The 15,910-nt window shown below is 41.6% G+C and overlaps 1 pseudogene; it reads left to right on the forward strand.

The window, feature by feature from the left end:
- Window positions 1–1,781: 1,781 nt before the first annotated feature.
- LOC119037254 (transaldolase-like) lies at window positions 1,782–5,709 on the forward strand (annotated as a pseudogene).
- Window positions 5,710–15,910: the final 10,201 nt, after the last annotated feature.

Below are 15,910 nucleotides of genomic sequence, written 5' to 3' on the forward strand. Positions count from 1 at the left end.
CAGATTCCTATAAAATTAAGTGTACATTACATAACCAAGCAATTCCCCTCTTAGGCATTTATTCAAGAGAAATGAAAATAACATGTTTTCAAAAAGACTCATACATGAGTGTTCACAACAGCTTTATTAAGAACAAAGTTGAAAGCAACTCAACTATTCAGCAGTGTGTAAATAGATAAATTCTAGTATATTCATACAATAGAATACTACTCAGCAATAAAAGTAATGAATTACTGATACAGCAACACAGGTGAATGTCAAAAACACTGTTTACTGAGAGAAGCTAGACACAAAGAATATAGGGTCCACTTTCATTTACATGAAGTTCTAGAATTGTAAAGCTAACACAGTGACAGAAAGCAGATCAGTGACTGGAGCTGCAAGTGGGTGGGTGAGGGTAGAATAGACTGCAGAGGGGCATGAAGGTAAATATATCTTTTTCTAAAATATTTTTTGAATTTATTGATTTGTATTTAAAGGGAAATGTTGACAAAGGTGCAGCAGAAATAACTTGAACAAGTGGGAAAATAGGGTTAACAATACTAAAACACTACTAAAGTAATTCCAGGACATAGAGTTTATCTGACATAACAATATCTCTAAGATGCTGTCACTGATACTAAAACCGAATGTTTTTTTACTCATAAACACACAGTGGTATAATTGGCAATATTCAATCACTTCTTTTCTTTCCTGAATATGTAAAAATTAAACTACTAATTATAGAAGTAATATATCTTCTCTTTAAATGTTTCTTATAGATTCAATTTTAATATTTTCATTTAATAGTGTGATTTAAGAGATTTTTCATTCACAAGTCAAATAACAATTCACCCAAAGGGAAATGATTGTCTTTAGGTTCATAGTGCAAATAAAGAGTTCAGGAATGCAGCAACTGACATTTCTAAAATAAAAACAGGTTTCTTCTAAACCTTTTCTCCCCTTTACTCCCAGCCGGATGCCCCTCTGCACTTGTGCCTCCCTCTGCTTTCTTTCTACTTCCCAGAGGAAAGGAAGAAAAGACTATGTTGATGAGCCTTTAATCCATTCCAAAATAATTCTGTGTCTGTTTCTTTCTCTCTCCCTATCTGCGATGATAAACTGAATTCTGAAGTGTAAACTACGGTATCCTTGTGCTCTCAGTCCTTTGTTATCTCCCTTCTGGTTGCTATAAGCATCTAGAATTAAGGATTTTCTCCCTTAATTATCCATGTTTAGCTTAAACATTTTTAATGTTCTCTTCTCCCCCATGCCTGCAGATGTAATCTTCCCTGTGCTGAAAACAACACAAAACACAAAACACCAAAACTCCCCAAACCTTACTTTGACCTTGGTGCAACTCAGCCTATTTTTTTCATCCTTTTATTGTTACATGTTTAAGAACAAAACTCCATTTTCTCAATGGCCAGTCACTCCTAGCTCTGCTCTCTTGACTCCTGCTGTTCCCTCAGCTCCAGTCCCTGTGATTCAAACTGTTCACTGACAGGCAGTCCTGGCTTTCTAATAGCAAGGCTCAGTGGATATTTCTCAGCCCTCATTCTCTTAGACTTCTGGATGGCATTTTACACTGTTGATTAGCCTTCTCTCTAAAACTCTCCTCTCATCATTTTAATAGAAAAACATATGATTTTCTCATATTTTTGCTCAAACCTTTTCAAAACAGGTTAGATGGATACATATACCGAGCTTAGTTTCGAACATGTGTATTGCAGTTTGAAGTGGGCAGGAGGAAATAGTGGGTGCCACCAAAAGTTGATTGCTGCTCAGACAGGCTTCGTAGGATGTCGTCCAGCGGTGTTAAATCTTCTACTTGGAAGGTCTCCATCGATATTCGACTGTGTCTGAGGCTGGTTAAAGTAACCAGTCTTATGAGAGAAAAAATGCTCCCTATGTAGTTTCTTCCCTTGCCTTGTTAAACCCTGACAAATCTTGCCTTTTCAATTTCTTTATTTTTCTAAGTTTCAACTTTTCCATTTCTAATCCCTTAGATATGTTAATTCTGTCATTTAGGCCTGGTCAAGCTCTCTCTTCTGACATTTTACTTTTTCTTTCCTGATGGTATATGTTGATTTGTCCTATTTTTAGAATTTTGGACATGTTTACTGTCAACCTTAAGTGTAACTTGCAGTCAGTGCTCTGTATAAGAATAAGCCCTACTTTATTGGACAGGCGTTTCTCTCTTCTTAAATGTAGAAGTTATTTAATGTGATTTATTTATTTGTTTATTATTTTTAAAAATATTTTTAAAAGATTTTATTTAGTTATTTTTAGACAGAGGGAAAGGGAGGGAGAAAGAAAAGGAGAGAAGCATCAATGTGTGGTTGCCCCTAGTGCAGACCTGGCTTGAAACCCAGGTATGTGTCCTTATTGGGGATTGAACCAGAAACCCTTTGGTTCACAGGCTGGTGCTCAATCCACTGAGCAACACTAGCCAGGGCTTAACATGATTCAGATTATGGAAAATAAAATGTTTCTGGGAGATTTTATGTTTGTTACTCAAGATGCAGAAAATAGAGTTTATTGTTATATGAGAAGAATTGAGTCTCCGCAAATAAGTGTATAGTTGAAAAACATCGTCATCTTACTGAGATTGGATAAGAGTAAGTTTTAGGTAAATTTCTAGTTCTTATTGTTGTTAGTTGATGATTCTTACAGAACCTTAGGCAAAAAAAAAATTAAAATAAAATAAAATAAAAAGGGAAGTATTATGAGTTGATGGAAAAAGGAAACTCTATAACAAATAAAAAAAGACTTAAGTTATTTCTCTGTGAACTTTAACTATGATTTATGCCTGACTTCAAACATGGCAGATTTTAGTAGAGCCTTAAAATTAGGTCCTGCTGCTGTAATTTACTTCGAGTTAACCATTTATTGCTGACACTAAAAATACAAATTAGGGAGATTTCTCTATTTAAAGTTTATGGCCTTTCTCTCTAATTTCCCTTCTTTCTTCTTTTAGTTTGAACTGCACTTGTGCTCTACATTTGTTGAACTTGGGTACATTATGAAGTGCAAAGGCACAATCTATTTTTACTTTGGTATGAAGGAATTTCAGAGTACAAGGTCACTTGGATAGTAATAAGTAACTCAGAGCAAGAATTCATCCTGGATCTACCAGTGGGCAAACAGGGACAATTTGAACCTCAAAATTAATCATGATAGAAACATAATAATTCACTAACTAAAATGGGAATCCAGGAATCCATACTGATGTACACAAATGAATGACTGAATAAATATATAAAAGGTAGAGAAGGGAAAGTCTCCTTCAAGCACAATGTCAACCAATAAATGTGATAAATAAGGAAGGAATGATGGAAGTTAGACAATCACTGTTTGGCAGCTACCATTTCATAATTGCTTCTGACAAGAATCACCAATGGAAAATAAGGTTAGTGGGGAACTTTTCTCAGAACATGACACTTACATACAAATTATTTTCCCCAAGATTATCTAGTGATTACAAAGGAAAAATAGTAACTTTATAGTGGTGCAATCTAGTAGGCACTGCTTTAATCAAATAATCAAAGTTAATACAGCCAGTAATGGGACCAAGTAGCATCGTATAACTCTGATGTGCTGCTTTGACAAGGACACAACATTGTTTTTATGCTGCTCTGCCAAAAATGCATGAACTGAATTCAAACTGAGGGATCATCTGCAAATAACTGGACTGTAGTCTTTAAAAGAGTCAAGATAATGAAAAACTGGACTTCCAGCCAAGATGGAGGCATAGGAAGACACACTGTGCCTCCTCGCATAACCAAAAGAAGGACAACAACAAATTAAAAAACAAAAAACAGCCAGAACTGACAGAAAACAGAACTGTATGGAAGTCCAACAACCAAGGAGTTAAAGAAGAAACCACCTACCAGGAGCTGGTGGAGGAGGCCATCATCCACGGCAGGAGGCTGGGTGGGCCACGAGAAGAACAGATCCAAAATGCCATCAATAAACTTTACGTGCTGTTTGGGGCAGAAATACTGAAGATTCTGGGCCGCATGTCCGTGGAGGTAGATGCGAGGCTCTCCTTCGACAAGATGCCACGGAGACCTGGGTCAGGTGTGTCATCAAGCTCTACGAGGATGCCGGGGTCACAAAGACCAGGTTCTGATCAAGCTCTCGTCCACCTGGGGGGGAATCCAGGCTGGAAAGGAGCTGGAGGAGCAGCACGGCATCTACTGCGACATGATGCTGCTCTTCCCCTTCGCCCAGGCTGTGGACGCTCATCTCCCTCTTCGTGATGGCGCGTCATTGACTGGCGTGTGGCCAACACAGACAAGAAAGTGTGTGAGCCCCTGGAGGACCCTGGGGTGAGAAGTGTCACCAAGATCTACAAACAAGAAGTTTGGCTATGAGACCATCGTCATGGGCTCTTCCTTCTGCAACATGGGCACAGTCAAGGCGCTGGCAGACTGCGAAGTCTTCCTCACCATCTCCCCCAAGCTCCTGGGGGAGATGTGGTAGCTGCTCAAGGATGGCAGCAACCTGGTGCCCCTGCTCTTGGTTGAGGCAGCCCAGGCCAGTGACCTGGAGAAGACCCACCTGGATGAGAAGGCCTTCCTCTGACTGCACAACTGTTCACGGGAGAGACCTAGTTCTTCTTGCTGACACATATAAAGAATTACATATCAGCAAATCTAGTAGTGTGTAATCAGTATGTTAGTGGCCCATTCCCATGGAAGAGAACAGGACTAGGTAGAATAGGGGGATGAAAGGCAAAGTTTCAGGGCAAAGCAGGGTGACATATGCAAGAACAGCTGAAGACCAGGGTGGCAAGCCCCTGGGCAGCCTGAGGCTGGGTGGCCAGAGGCCCAATCTCCTGAGAGAGAGAGAGAGAGAGAGAGAGAGAGAGACCTTTGTTCTGAGGACTTACATAGTTGGTGGGATAGGAGAAAAAAGTTACATATTGATTAACGGGTAAATGTGGTGCCAGCTTTCCCTGGGAGATGTGACTACCCAAATTTACGTATGTGTGGCGGTCTGTTAGCTCAGATCCTTATCTTGCTCCAGACCCCATTTGTTCATCGTGTTGTGAAACAAACACATGACAGGAGGCAGTTAATTTAAATTGGGGCACTTTCCAAAGTTATTTATGGGCTCTTTCTGTAAGCATCAGGGACTCCCTCGTAAAACAGATAGTGACCAGAGGTAGGCAATTAACCAAAGCTGTTTTATGGGCTCTTTCTTTGAGCACTGGGGACCCTTTCCCACATTCAGGCCTTGGGATGAAAGCACAGTGTCAAGGCTTCTTTTCCCAGGTAGTGGAAATGCTACATAGAATTTCAAGGACTTCCCTTCTTTCTTGCTAACATAGTGTTTCCTGTGATGTTGGAACACCTGGCAATATTATCAGATCAGGCTCAGGACTGCTGAGTTAGCTCGTGAGACTTGTCTCCTTCCTCCCTCTGCCTCGGTTTACTATTTATTCTACCTAATTGGTAAAAGGTGCTTCCTGGCAATGAGGGTGCTAAATGCTGGCCAATAACAGTATTGCAATCTCAGAGTTCTTTCTATGCTGTCTCCTGCCTCACAACGAGGACCAGATGGCTATGGAGAAGCTCTCAGATGGGATACTGGAGTTTGCTGCCAACACCGTGAAGCTGGAGTGGGTGCTGGCAGAGCGGGTGCTGGCAGAGCGGATGTTCAGCGCAGAGAACAGGAAGTAGCCTGAGGTCGGGTCACAGATGAGTGTGGGTTTTGAGTCTGGGTCTGATTTACACAAGCTTGGTGATGAATCTTGCATTTTTAAAAAGATTTTATTTACTTATCTTTAGAGGGGGAGGGAAGGAGAGAGGGAGAGAAATATCAATGTATGGTTGCCTTTCACGCGTTCCCTGCTGGGAACTGACCTGCAACCCAGGCATGTGCCCTGATTGGGAATCAAACCTCAGTTGTTTGGTTTGCAGGCCTGTGCTCAATCCACTGAGCTACACCAGCCAGGGGAAATCTTGCACTTTTTTTTTTTACCAATTGGAGCAGGGACAGATCATAGATTTCTGATTTTATGCAAAACTTTTGCCTAATGCATTAAACAGTTACTTTAAAAAAAAAGAAATGCACATGAAATATTTCAGGGCAAATAATGATGGTTGCAACTTAATTTCAAGTGGTTCAGAAAAAATGTGTACACGTACACATACAAAGAGAATGATAACAAATGCCGTAAAATGTAAACAGTGAATCTGGGGAAAAAGTAGATAGGAATGCTTTACATGATTCTTGCAACTTTTCTGTAAATTTGAAATTATATGAAAATAAAAAGTTACCAATTAAACATAATCTTGATTTGGGGGTATGAAGTTTTCAAGTAAAAAATTTTATTGAACTATCGTATATGTATAGAAGAGTGCACCCATCAAAGGCATCTAACTTGACCCATTTTTATGAGATGATCCCCCATGTAATCATGGTCCAGGTCAGGATCTAGAGCATTACCACCGTTCTGGGAGCACCCCTTCCAGTCATTACCCATCCTTTCTCTGAAAAGGTAACCTTTACCTGACTTCTGTTATCATAGTTTAGTTTTGCCTGTTTTTGAAAGTTGTATACATAGAACCATACCATAGAATTCTTTTTTGTGTGTGTTTTTTCCCACATAATATTTGTGAGAGTCATTTCTTGTTGTAAGTAGCTGTAGTTCATCAGTTTTCTTGTTCTTTAATATTGCATCGTATTAAACAAATCATGATATTTGCCCTTTCTACCATTGTCAGACATTTGGGTTGCATGGCAGGCTGTCTCTTACGTGGCCCCCAATGATCCTTGCCTCCTGCTTTCCATGAACTTATGTAATATTCTTTCCTTGGGTGTGAACTGGACCTTGTGATTAGCTTCTAATGAATAGACTATGGCAAAAGTGATAGCATTTCACTGCTGATATTAGGTTACAAAAAGACTGTGGCTTCCATTGTGAGTGTTCTTTTTTGACTGATTCTTTTGGGAAACCAGCGCTACATCATGAGGTGGCCCTTTGAAGAGGTCCAGGTGGTGAGAGGCTGAGGTCTCAGTCAGACCTTGAGAGGACTGCAGCCCTGGCTGACAGCTTGACTACAACGTCAAGACAGACCGAGAGGGAGAGTCTTGAAGCTAAGCCACAGTGCATTGCTGACTCGCAGAATCAGTGAGATACACATGTTTGTGTTATTAGCTGTTAACTTATGGGGTAGGGTTGTGTTTTTTTTTTGCAGCAGTTGATGACTAATACAGATTGTTTTCCTAGTTTTGACTATCACAAGCAGTATTGCCCCAATCTTCTTATATGTATAGTACACTTATCTGGTTATTTCTTTTGAGGTGTATATCTAGGAATAGAATGGCTGGCTCATAGGGTATATTTATGTCAGCTTACAAATACTGCCTTACAGTTTTCCAAAGTAGTCATATCATTTTATACCTGTACCAACAGTATGAGAGAGTTTCTGTTCTTCCATATCCTTGACAATACTAGGCATTATCAGTTTTTTAATTTTAGATATTCTAATATCTCATCTTCAAAATATTTTACTTTGAAAAAATTCCAAACTTAGAGAAAAGTTGCAAGAATACTACATAAAACTTTCATATTCTCTTTACTTAGGTTCCTTAATGTTAACCTTTTACCACATATCTCTCTTCCTCTAATATATATGATGGTTCTTTATCTGAGAATAAGAGCAGTTGCAAACATGATGACCCATTCCTTAAGTATGGCAGTGTATTTTCCTCCTGCAAGAGCACTTTCCTGAGTAATTATAATGATCCCAATCAGAAAATCAACATTGCTATAACACTCTTATTCAACCCACAGACCTGTTAAAATTTTGCCAACTGTCCCATTCTCTCTCTCTCCTTTCTGGTCTAGAATGTAATCAGTATCACTTTGCATTTTAGTTGTTATGTCTCTTTAGTCTTTTATAATCTAGAAAACAGTTCTTACATAGTTCCTTAGTGTTTCCCTATCTTCCATGACCTTGGCAGTTCTAAATAGTGTACACCTTTCCTTCTCGACTGGGGTTTGTCTAGACTCAGGTCATGAATTCTTGGTAGAAGTACCCCCCAAAAGACGCTGTGCTCTCCTCAGTGCATCACTTCAGGAGACATTCGAGGTCAATCAGTCTCATTGCTAGTAAGGTTAACCAAGATCCCCCAGTTAGTTGATATGTGCCAAGTTTCTCCACTGTGAAGTCATCGTTTTTCCATTTGTGTTTGAATAGAGTTTTGTGAGCAGACAGTCCAAGACTAGCCCTGCATCCTGTTCCTCAGCAACCCTTTCTCGCTGATCTTGGTAACTGTTGATGACTCCTGCCACCGTGATGGTTGCCACATGGTGGTTTTCAAAGTCCATTGTTTCTTCTATGTTATTAAATGACATACTGCTGTAAGGAGAAGCTTTCGTTTCTTCCTTATTCAGTCATTCTTTCATTCATTATTCACATCAGTATGGACTTATGGTCAGTGGATTAGTACCTGTTACAATCATTATTATGGTAATCAGATTGTCCCAGTTTGGGCCAGTAAGAACCCTCTCAAGCTCGGTCCCACGTCCTTTGGCCACATGCCCATTATTCTTTGAGCACTTCTTTATTTTCTGCTACAGTTGAGTGTTCTAAGCTCATCTTATGCCTCAGTACTGGAATCAGTCATTTCTCTGAGGAGCCCAGATTCCTTTTTGTGAAAGATGGTATTTTGAAACCAAGATATGTTTAGTATGCTCATTGTATCTATGTGTTAACCATATACATTGATATCTATATATCATCTATCTCTTTATTATATGCTTATATCTTTATCATCTATCTATCTTTATTCTTCAAGTGATCCATCACATCAATACCTCCAATTCTAATCCAATGCCTCAGGTTTTTTTCTTGGTCTTTCCCCATTACACCTCTGGGTAAATCCCTCCTTAGGCCCTGATAAACCTATAGGTATTTACTTACTTCTCAATCCTCATGTATGTAATCAATCTTCCTCTATGTAACCAATCTTCCGACCACAAAGACTTCCTCCTTGGCTAACCTTCTTCTTGGCCCTGCCAACTTCTCAGTCCCAGCCATTTCCTTGGCTAGTTTCCACCTTGGTTTGTTTCCACCTTGGTTTGCTGCTGCCTTGTGGCTGCCTCTTTGGAAGCCACATTGCCACCTTCAAGGGATAGGCAAGGAAGGGTGTGGAATAAGGAAGAGGAAAAGTCACGCTGATATTTTGATTCTTAGGCCAGTGTTTCATTTATTGGGTTTCTTAGGGAGAATCCAACACTCTTCAGGAATTGATGCACACTGAGAATTTGGCCTCTTAAGATATCCCAGTATGCTGGGTGTTTTATGACTTCAAATGACTGATATTAGCAAGATTCAGCATTGTTTAATGATAGGGGGATGAGAAACAACGGGAACAGCTGTGAAGGAAATGTGGGGAAGATGAAGACTCACTTTAGTTGGGCATAGACAGCTCAACTCCAATCTTAGTTTCACAGTAAGAATGGTTCTCTCAGTGCTCCTGCCCCAGACCAGGAGCTCACCATAGAAAGGCTGGTTTGAGTTAAAGTGGGGATGGAAGGTGTGTTTTCAGATTCATCCTAGAGAGGAATGCACATTTTAGAATGATTTTGAAATCAACTTGACCTTCCCAGATGTCCTGTGGTCAGGCTAGACCAATCAGGCAGCTTCAGACTAACTAGGTGCCTGACCTCAGGCTGGGGCCAAAGTGGCCTCTAGTGGGCAAAGAAATGCCCTGTGAACCTCTTCAGCTCTAATCTAATGTGATCTGATTGGACCTAATCTGATAGGATCAATCTAATCCAATCTAATCTAATCTAATCTCTTCCATTGCTCTGTTATTTGCTAATAAACTTTTAGATTCACTTGACAGAACAACTCTTCTCCATATTTTGTTGAATAAACTAGACAGAATAAAAGTTTGATGGTCTGGAATCAAACTCTGAAAAGTTAAGTGGCATTTCTCTAATGTTATAAAGTTATGTATTGTTACTGGTTAAAAGTCTGTGTGCCAGATGCTCTGAAATGTCAGTTTGGAGTAAGAAGGAAAGTTTATTTGCTGAGAGGGCCCAGCTTGAGAAGGTGGGGATGCCTTATTACAGCTCCCTCGAATCCATTTTAAGAGAGTCTAGAATTCAGGCATCTTTTATGTCAGAGCAAGGGAGGAGTGATGAGACAAGAGGTGGATGAAAGCTGCAGACAGCCAGGTACCAAGACAGGGAGGGATTCACGGAAGAAAACAAAATTTCTAAATCCCTTTGTTCCTGGCTGGTCCATAGACCCCCTCTGATATGAGTCAGGTCTAGAGACTCTTGCTACATAATTTTTCATCTCTTGGGAAAGGTGTCATTTGACAAGGGGCTATCTTTGCAAAACCTCAAGTCTCCAGCAAGATTCCTCTGGCTAATTAGCATTTGTATAGCAGGAACTATTAGCCTGAAGTCCTAGGGAGCAATGCAGGCTACAATTAGGATAGCTGCTACAGAGAGCAAACATTTCACTCTGCTACAACGTGACATACATTGGTTAATCTCTATCAACAGGTTACCAGGATAGGGGACTGGTGCTGAGTGGGTCTGCCTAGGACCACTTGTAGTATGTGGGTTCTTGACTTTGTGTAGGAAAGATTTCACAACATGAGTCCAACTGACTCTGAGGGCACACTGATCAAAGCTGGGGACAGTAAAACAAGGGAGGGCCCAGCATAGAGGAAGCAACCGAAGAGCCTGGGCTGGGCTGCCTGAGCTCACTGGGAAGTCAGAAAAGGGGGTTTTGGGGACATGTGCAGGGGGTTAGCCTGGGACGAGCTGCTGCTGCCCATTGCCTTAGAGTTTAGGAGACACATGTCTGTGGGGTTAAGAAGTGAGGGAAGAAGAAGGGAAAGGAATGGCTCGGGCTTCTCCCCAGAAAGAGAGGGCACGTGCTGGGTCCTTTGTCTTGAGGCTTTTATCTCTCTCTTGCAGGTGGGAATCCAAGGGGAGGGTTTCGGCAGATATTATTCAGTTTTCCAGGTGTACTCTTTCAGGTGGTCTCCACTGATAGGTCAGTGCCAGGACAGGGTCATTAGTCATTGAAGTTGATCCTGCATCGCCCACCTGGTTTTGCTGCTTTTCTGAGCCTGGAACTGAAACACAACTGAGGCCAGAGATGTCTGGTGGGGAGAGTTGGGGGAAGGCCAGGGAAAAAAGGTTACCCTAGGAAAGGGTCTTTGTTTTGCCAGTTTTGCCCCCTGCCAGGGCTTTCTGCCCCGGTGACTACCTGCACCTGGTTGTAAATTGCTTGGCCATTGTGGCTCTCAGTGTCCCTATTCCATTTGACAAAGAATTTTCCTAGTTTCTTGCTATTCCGCCTCAAACAGACAATACCAATTGGCAAATTCATGAATTAGGGTAATGTGATAGACAATGATTTGTTTGATATAGTCATAACTGGCAGTCTGCAAGACTAGCTGTTTGGGTAATGACTGCCCAGCTCCCATTTATCTGGCTGTCTAGAACTATGGCTAAGAATTTGTATCCTGATGACACTGTCATAGAACAGAGGTCCAAGTGGGGGCAATATTTGGCCCACCCAGAGATGCCAAAAACTGTTCACTTACACATACAGGGCCAAGGGCGGTCACGATATACTATTACTGAAAGGACCCCCTACTGGGCTCGATTGTCTGCGCCAGATAGGAAGGACGTCTTTCAAGGCCAGAGATTTGTGAAAAAGAAAAGAAATGTTGATTTAAAGCTATATAGACTTAAAGTAGTGACCTAATGTCTTCATTAAGATATCAAAGTCCTTTTGGATACCCACAGATGCCCACAGTGCTTCCTTTCCCCCCTGACCTAACTTGGGGGTACCGTAAATCAGGAAAAGAGCAAATGTCTGTGTTTCAGGCTGCTGGCACTGTCAGCTGTGTCACCATCCAGGCAGGATTTCTAATTACTCCAAAGCCGTGTGGCACCTTCTCATGGCCTCCTGGCAAGAGTTCTTTCACCCTTCTTCCAGGCAAAGTCTCTCCTGCTTCCCAGGCCACTCAGCCAAAGGGAGCACCCCAAAGCCACAGGGTTCCCCACGCTGACCAAAACCACATGGTTCTCTCTCCACCAGAGCTGCGGGGGGTCTGCACTCTGGCCAAACCCCGTGGCTCCCTCTTCACCTAAGCTGAAGGGAGTTGGTGGTGTGGGGGAGGGGGTTGCCACTCTGGCAAAAAGCCAAGTGGCAGTTCTCTGCTAAAGCCTCATGATGATTCTCTCTACCCCAGCTGCAGGGGTCCCCACTCTGCCAGAAGCCAAGTGGTTCTTCCCAATGGTTGCTGAGTTTGGGTTTAAATCCTCAGCCATTCCTCCTCTGCAGCCCCATTTCTGACTCCTCCTACAATCAGCTACACTTGCCAGCACACCCATATCCTTCCAGCTTTACTGGGCTGCCATAGTGGATCTGGGCAGGTGTGGCCCCATGGCATGGAGCCAATCATCCCCAAGCTCTCACACAGGTGCAGTAACCTGGGGACCTGCCCCCAATTACATCTTGGGTAGAAGTGACTTCCATCCCCCCTGGCTCAGAGCACGACTACAGCTATTTAACATATCTATGAAACCAATAAAAAGTTATAGATATGTTAAATGGCCATTCCAGAAGTAAGCTGCAAAGCTGAGGCTGTACAAAACAGCTCTCAGTGGCCTTGCTTCATTTGTTCCTTCCCCCTACTCACACCTGTGGGGGGAAGGGGTGAGCGCATCCTAATATTTCCTGGACACCTTGAGTTCTGGACCCCATTCCAAATCCCTATTTGGGGCCCCCCTCTTGGCTGCACCCTGTTACAACACTGCTTAGGAGGTGTGTGTCTTTAGGCTTGTCAGTTACCTTTCCTGTGCTTCTGGTCCCTCATCTGTGAAAGTGCATGTGGGGATACTGTGTGGTCTCACTGAGGTAACACACACAATTTTCAGAGGGGGGCTTGGCCCAATAAGTATCAGTTAGTGATGGTGGCTGTTATTAATGTTTTAAACTGCAAATTCATTCTTAGTAAAAAAAAATCTGCAACAAATCTAATCAGCTTTCTTGTCTTGGTGCTCCTATAGACATCATGAGTTTATTATTTTTTATTAAGAAAAATGTATAGAGAGCACCCCCATTTGCCTCTCCATGCATTTAAAATAGATAAGATTGAATTGGTTCATTCCGGGAAAATAGCTACAGTTCTCTTCAGTCCCATCGATGTTTTCACTGTTACCTCACTGGGAAGTTGAAACTGCCCTTTACAAATAGGAGTGTTCCACTAATGGGACCCAGTGTCTCCTGAAAACTTTTCATTCATTGTGGTCTGTTTAGTTGTTTCAACTCCAGAAGAGTTTCCCTGCCAATCAAAACAGAACTGAGCAATTTGAAACTTATACTTAACTCCCATTTTAAAAAAGCCTTCTGTCGATGAATAAAGACTATGTAATGTTGAGTGGAACTCTGAACTGGGAGTCAGAGGGGCTCCCAGTTTCAGCACTGCATCTATTTGCAAATATCTGTCGTGTATCTTCTAAGTACATAGCAACATGCCTGCTGGACATTGAGGGGATTCAAAGAAAGGGTTCAAACAAGTGGACCTACCTCTCAGAGAACTTGTAGCCTGGCCAGAGGGAAAGCAGCTGTAATGTGAGGATGAATGAAGTATATGTGGAATCCAGCATCCCACGGTACGCTGAGGGGAAGAAATTTTAGTAAGGGGCAGAGAAAAGGCATTCTGGGCAACCTGCACCCCCTCCATCACTGTGTGCTCGCTTTTGTACAGGTGTGCATTGTTCAATTGTTTTGTTCTATTGCACTTTGCTTTATTCTGCTTCACAGATATTGTAGTTTTTACAAATTTAAGGTAAGACCCTCCACCAGGAAGAATATGACTTGCTGAAGGGTTAGCATTATTTTTTAGCAATAAAGTATTTTTAAATCAAGAGATGAACATTTTAGACATAATGCTATTATTGCACATTAAAAAATTCTTTATATTTTTAAACTTTTTGTTTTATTGATGTTCAAGTACAGTTGTGTCTACTCTCCTCCCACCACTCCCCTGCACCCCAGCCATCCTCACCTCCCACCCTCGATCTTACCCCCCTTTGGCTTTATCCATGCATCCTTTATACATGTTCCTTGGTGACCCTTCCCTCTTTTCCCCCCATTACCCACTCCCAACTCCCCTCTGGTTACTGTCAGTTTGTTCTTAATTTCAGTGTCTCTTATTATTGCATACTTAATAGACTACAGTATAGTGTAAACATAATTTAAACATTTTTAAAATTCTCACCTGAGGAAATGTTTATTGATTTTAGAGAGAGGGAAACATCCATCAGTTGCCTCCCATATGTGTGCCCACCAGGGATCTGACCGCAGCCTAGATATGGGCCCTGGCAGGGAATTCAACCCAGAGCCTTTTGGTGTACGCCGAACAGAGCCATCGCGTAGGGCTAAACATAACTGTTCTATGCACTGGGAAACCAAAACATTTGTGTGACTCGCTTTATTATGCTGATTTGGAACCAAACCTGCAATATTTCAAAGGTTTGTCTGTATTATAAGGTCTGGAACCCCGGGAATGGTATTCCCCAGACTCCTTTGCTTCCAGGGTTCTTGTTGTAGTCTATGTTCTGCCAGTTTGGCTTGATTTGGAAAGTAGAAGAGAAGAAGAAGTCATTTTTTCCTCTCTTCTGACAGTGTTGGTAGGTGGATGTGTGCACTTCCTGGACATCAGCTTTTGCAGTGGCCCTGGGGCCATTTCATCAGACTTGGGCTGTCTGCACAGCTTCCAGGAGCTTCCTAACTGCGTGGAGGCGGCTCCTCTCTCTCAGTGTATACTGGCTAATGAAACGGGGTCTTCTGCAATGCCATGTCTTTTTTACCTCTGAGCCTTTGCTTATGTGTTTCCTCCTCTCCGTCACCTAATTTGTCTTCCCTCCTACCTCCTTTGTATTTTGCTCATCTTTATGTCCCAGAAATTAGTCAGCAACTCTTGCATATCAATTAATCAAATTTTGGAGGCAGATTAGGTGGAGGAATGAATGAAGGAAAAGGAGAGGCTTAGGCAGGTCTATAAATGGCATGGGAGTGGTGAACATAGCGGAGAGGGCAAGTTACGAATAGTGACAAAGTAGAAAAACAATTAGAGGGGTTGGGACAAGACACAGATAAATAGAAATATAGTCCTTCATTGTAGTAATATCACTGGGTTTCTGATCATCTAAAATATATGAAAAAGACAAGCACCATGGGTTGCCAACTGTATGAATATTTGTTAAAGCACCATGGGTTGCCAACTGTATGAATATTTGAAGGCCAAATATGGAATGAGTGGGGAAATGGGTCTGCCAAGTCTTGAGGGTATGAAGAATGAACTGTCTGGTGGCCAACCATGGTGGAGATGACCTCTAGAGGAACACATCAACAGAGAAGACACACAGGAGAGTGGGTTCTATAGGGGAATACTGGGAAGGACACCTCAGGCTTAATTAGAGAGATCATAACACTTGTACAAGCATTTTTCAGGTACATTATCCTATTTTACTCTCACAGCAACCCTGTGAAAAAAGTATATACTGTTAGTAATAAAAATAAGTTTTTTTTTGCTTGGAAAAGCAATGTGTTTACTGTGGAAAATCAGCATATTGAGGTATACAAAGGAAAAGAATAAAAACCACTTTTAAGGTCATCATTGTCAACATCTTGATGCTGGTTTCTCAGAGCTTTTGTATGCATATTTACTTATTTCTAAATTAATAAATTGGGATCGCATTGCATATTTTAGCTTGTGATTTTATTTAAGACATTGTGACCATATTTTCATGTCATTAAATGTTCTTCCATGCATGAGATTAATGGCTCCATAATATCCCACTGTCTGACCAATTTGTACCAAAACTTATTTAACCAATCATTCATTGCAGCATTTAATTGACTTC

The sequence above is a fragment of the Artibeus jamaicensis genome, unplaced genomic scaffold, assembly GCF_021234435.1.
Source record: "Artibeus jamaicensis isolate MK-2021 breed Jamaican fruit bat unplaced genomic scaffold, CSHL_Jam_final contig_887, whole genome shotgun sequence".
Lineage (NCBI taxonomy): Eukaryota > Metazoa > Chordata > Mammalia > Chiroptera > Phyllostomidae > Artibeus > Artibeus jamaicensis.